Source organism: Procambarus clarkii, chromosome 5 (assembly GCF_040958095.1).
Source record: "Procambarus clarkii isolate CNS0578487 chromosome 5, FALCON_Pclarkii_2.0, whole genome shotgun sequence".
NCBI classification, from domain to species: domain Eukaryota; kingdom Metazoa; phylum Arthropoda; class Malacostraca; order Decapoda; family Cambaridae; genus Procambarus; species Procambarus clarkii.
Window position 1 is genome coordinate 4,135,287 of NC_091154.1, and position 5,221 is coordinate 4,140,507.

A 5,221-nucleotide genomic window follows, 5' to 3' on the forward strand; every position below is an offset into this window, starting at 1 on the left:
TCTGCTGCTGCTGCTGTTGTTAGCTCTGCTGCTGCTGTTGTTAGCTCTGCTGCTACTGTTGTTAGCTCTGCTGCTGCTGTTGTTAGCTCTGCTGCTGCTGCTGTTGTTAGCACTGCTGCTGTTGTTGTTAGCTCTGCTGCTACTGTTGTTAGCTCTGCTGCTGCTGCTGTTGTTAACTCTGCTGCTACTGTTGTTAGCACTGCTGCTGCTGCTGCTGTTAGCTCTGCTGCTGCTGCTGTTGTTAGCACTGCTGCTGTTGTTGTTAGCTCTGCTGCTACTGTTGTTAGCTCTGCTGCTGCTGCTGTTGTTAGCTCTGCTGCTGCTGCTGTTATTAGCTCTGCTGCTGCTGTTGTTAGCTCTGCTGCTGCTGCTGCTGCTGTTGTTAGCTCTGCTGCTGCTGTTGTTAGTTCTGCTGCTGCTGTTGTTAGCTCTGCTGCTGCTGTTGTTAGCTCTGCTGCTGCTGCTGTTGTTAGCTCTGCTGCTGCTGTTGTTAGTTCTGCTGCTGCTGTTGTTAGCTCTGCTGCTGCTGCTGCTGCTGCTGTTGTTAGCTCTGCTGCTGCTGCTGTTGTTAGCTCTGCTGCTTCTGTTGTTAGCTCTGCTGCTGCTGCTGTTGTTAGCTCTGCTGCTGCTGTTGTTAGCTCTGCTGCTGCTGCTGTTGTTAGCTCTGCTGCTGTTGTTGTTAGCTCTGCTGCTGCTGCTGTTGTTAGCTCTGCTGCTGCTGTTGTTAGCTCTGCTGCTGCTGCTGTTGTTAGCTCTGCTGTTGCTGCTGCTGCTGTTGTTAGCTCTGCTGCTGCTGTTGTTAGCTCTGCTGCTGCTGCTGCTGCTGCTGTTGTTAGCTCTGCTGCTTCTGCTGCTGCTCTTGTTAGCTGTGCTGCTGCTGTTGTTAGCTCTGCTGCTGCTGCTATTGTTAGCTCTGCTGCTGCTGTTGTTAGCTCTGCTGCTGCTGTTGTTAGCTCTGCTGCTGCTGTTGTTAGCTCTGCTGCTGCTGTTGTTAGCTCTGCTGCTGCTGCTGTTGTTAGCTCTGCTGCTGCTGCTGCTGCTGTTGTTAGCTCTGCTGCTGCTGTTGTTAGCTCTGCTGCTGCTGCTGCTGCTGCTGTTGTTAGCTCTGCTGCTTCTGCTGCTGCTGTTGTTAGCTGTGCTGCTGCTGTTGTTAGCTCTGCTGCTGCTGCTATTGTTAGCTCTGCTGCTGCTGTTGTTAGCTCTGCTGCTGCTGCTGTTGTTAGCTCTGCTGCTGCTGTTGTTAGCTCTGCTGCTGCTGTTGTTAGCTCTGCTGCTGCTGTTGTTAGCTCTGCTGCTGCTGCTGTTGTTAGCTCTGCTGCTGCTGCCGTTGTTAGCTCTGCTGCTGCTGCTGTTGTTAGCTCTGCTGCTGCTGCTATTGTTAGCTCTGCTGCTGCTGTTGTTGTTAGCTCTGCTGCTGCTGTTGTTAGCTCTGCTGCTGCTGCTGTTGTTAGCTCTGCTGCTGCTGCTGTTGTTAGCTCTGCTGCTGCTGTTGTTAGCTCTGCTGCTGCTGCTGTTGTTAGCTCTGCTGCTGCTGCTGTTGTTAGCTCTGCTGCTGCTGCTGTTGTTAGCTCTGCTGCTGCTGCTGTTGTTAGCTCTGCTGCTGCTGCTGTTGTTAGCTCTGCTGCTGCTGCTGTTGTTAGCTCTGCTGCTGCTGCTGTTGTTAGCTCTGCTGCTGCTGTTGTTAGCTCTGCTGCTGCTGCTGTTGTTAGCTCTGCTGCTGCTGCTGTTGTTAGCTCTGCTGCTGCTGCTGTTGTTAGCTCTGCTGCTGCTGCTGTTGTTAGCTCTGCTGCTGCTGCTGTTGTTAGCTCTGCTGCTGCTTCTGTTGTTAGCTCTGCTGCTGCTGCTGTTGTTAGCTCTGCTGCTGCTGCTGTTGTTAGCTCTGCTGCTGCTGTTGTTAGCTCTGCTGCTGCTGTTGTTAGCACTGCTGCTGTTGTTGTTAGCTCTGCTGCTACTGTTGTTAGCTCTGCTGCTGCTGCTGTTGTTAGCTCTGCTGCTACTGTTGTTAGCACTGCTGCTGCTGTTGTTGTTAGCTCTGCTGCTGCTGTTGTTAGCTCTGCTGCTGTTGTTAGCACTGCTGCTGCTGCTGTTGTTAGCTCTGCTGCTGCTGCTGTTGTTAGCTCTGCTGCTACTGTTGTTAGCACTGCTGCTGCTGTTGTTGTTAGCTCTGCTGCTACTGTTGTTAGCACTGCTGCTGCTGTTGTTAGCTCTGCTGCTGCTGCTGTTGTTAGCTCTGCTGCTGCTGCTGTTATTAGCTCTGCTGCTGCTGTTGTTAGCTCTGCTGCTGCTGCTGTTATTAGCTCTGCTGCTGCTGCTGCTGTTGTTAGCTCTGCTGCTGCTGCTGTTGTTAGCTCTGCTGCTGCTATTGTTAGCTCTGCTGCTGCTGCTGTTGTTAGCTCTGCTGCTGCTGTTGTTGGCTCTGCTGCTGCTGCTGTTGTTAGCTCTGCTGCTGCTGTTGTTAGCTCTGCTGCTACTGTTGTTAGCTCTGCTGCTGCTGTTGTTAGCTCTGCTGCTGCTGCTGTTGTTAGCACTGCTGCTGTTGTTGTTAGCTCTGCTGCTACTGTTGTTAGCTCTGCTGCTGCTGCTGTTGTTAGCTCTGCTGCTACTGTTGTTAGCACTGCTGCTGCTGCTGTTGTTAGCTCTGCTGCTGCTGCTGTTGTTAGCACTGCTGCTGTTGTTGTTAGCTCTGCTGCTACTGTTGTTAGCTCTGCTGCTGCTGCTGTTGTTAGCTCTGCTGCTGCTGCTGTTATTAGCTCTGCTGCTGCTGTTGTTAGCTCTGCTGCTGCTGCTGCTGCTGTTGTTAGCTCTGCTGCTGCTGCTGCTGCTGTTGTTAGCTCTGCTGCTGCTGTTGTTAGTTCTGCTGCTGCTGTTGTTAGCTCTGCTGCTGCTGCTGTTGTTAGCTCTGCTGCTGCTGTTGTTAGTTCTGCTGCTGCTGTTGTTAGCTCTGCTGCTGCTGCTGCTGCTGCTGCTGTTGTTAGCTCTGCTGCTTCTGTTGTTAGCTCTGCTGCTGCTGCTGTTGTTAGCTCTGCTGCTGCTGTTGTTAGCTCTGCTGCTGCTGCTGTTGTTAGCTCTGCTGCTGTTGTTGTTAGCTCTGCTGCTGCTGTTGTTAGCTCTGCTGCTGCTGTTGTTAGCTCTGCTGCTGCTGCTGTTGTTAGCTCTGCTGCCGCTGCTGCTGCTGTTGTTAGCTCTGCTGCTGCTGTTGTTAGCTCTGCTGCTGCTGCTGCTGCTGCTGTTGTTAGCTCTGCTGCTTCTGCTGCTGCTGTTGTTAGCTGTGCTGCTGCTGTTGTTAGCTCTGCTGCTGCTGCTATTGTTAGCTCTGCTGCTGCTGTTGTTAGCTCTGCTGCTGCTGTTGTTAGCTCTGCTGCTGCTGTTGTTAGCTCTGCTGCTGCTGCTGTTGTTAGCTCTGCTGCTGCTGCTGCTGCTGCTGCTGCTGCTGTTGTTAGCTCTGCTGCTTCTGCTGCTGCTGTTGTTAGCTGTGCTGCTGCTGTTGTTAGCTCTGCTGCTGCTGCTATTGTTAGCTCTGCTGCTGCTGTTGTTAGCTCTGCTGCTGCTGTTGTTAGCTCTGCTGCTGCTGTTGTTAGCTCTGCTGCTGCTGTTGTTAGCTCTGCTGCTGCTGTTGTTAGCTCTGCTGCTGCTGCTGTTGTTAGCTCTGCTGCTGCTGCCGTTGTTAGCTCTGCTGCTGCTGCTGTTGTTAGCTCTGCTGCTGCTGCTATTGTTAGCTCTGCTGCTGCTGTTGTTGTTAGCTCTGCTGCTGCTGTTGTTAGCTCTGCTGCTGCTGTTGTTAGCTCTGCTGCTGCTGTTGTTAGCTCTGCTGCTGCTGTTGTTAGCTCTGCTGCTGCTGCTGTTGTTAGCTCTGCTGCTGCTGCTGTTGTTAGCTCTGCTGCTACTGTTGTTAGCTCTGCTGCTACTGCTGTTGTTAGCTCTGCTGCTACTGTTGTTAGCTCTGCTGCTGCTGTTGTTGTTAGCTCTGCTGCTGCTGCCGTTGTTAGCTCTGCTGCTGCTGCTGTTGTTAGCTCTGCTGCTGCTGTTGTTAGCTCTGCTGCTGCTGCTGTTGTTAGCTCTGCTGCTGCTGCTGTTGTTAGCTCTGCTGCTACTGTTGTTAGCTCTGCTGCTACTGCTGTTGTTAGCTCTGCTGCTACTGTTGTTAGCTCTGCTGCTACTGCTGTTGTTAGCTCTGCTGCTACTGTTGTTAGCTCTGCTGCTACTGCTGTTGTTAGCTCTGCTGCTGCTGTTGTTAGCTCTGCTGCTACTGCTGTTGTTAGCTCTGCTGCTACTGTTGTTAGCTCTGCTGCTGCTGTTGTTGTTAGCTCTGCTTCTGCTGTTGTTAGCTCTGCTGCTGCTGCTATTGTTGTTAGCTCTGCTGCTTCTGCTGTTGTTAGCTCTGCTGCTGCTGCTGCTGCTGTTACCTCTGCTGCTAATGTATATTGTGTAACAATATGTTAATGTTGTATAACAATATATATACATATATATATATATATATATATATATATATATATATATATATATATATATATATGTCGTACCTAGTAGCCAGAACTCACTTCTCAGCCTACTACTCAAGGCCCGATTTGCCTAATAAGCCAAGTTTTACTGAATTAATATATTTTCTCTAATTTTTTTCTTATGAAATGATAAAGCTACCCATTTCATTATGTATGAGGTCAATTTTTTTTATTGGAGTTAAAATTAACGTAGATATATGACCGAACCTAACCAACCCTACCTAACCTAACCTAACCTATCTTTATAGGTTAGGTTAGGTTAGGTAGCCGAGAACCTTAGGTTAGGTTAGGTTAGGTAGGTTAGGTTGTCGAAAAAACATTAATTCATGAAAACTAGGCTTATTAGGCAAATCAGGCCTTGCATAGTAGGCTCAGAAGTGAGTTCTGGCTACTAGGTACGACATATATATATATATATATATATATGTATATATATATATACACACAAGCTTCAGGACCTGGACGAAAAACTATAACCGTCATATATATCCTGGACTTTAAAGACTATAACAGTCATATATGATGAAGATTAAGCCACCCAAAAGGTGGCACGGGCATGAATAGCCCGCAAGTGGTGGCCCTTTTGAGCCATTACCAGTATGACAGTCATATATCCTGGACTTTAAAGACTATAACAATTATATATCCTGGACAAAACAGATGTCTCCGGTCCGACAGTCATATATCCTGGACAAAACAGATGTCTCCCGTCCGACAGT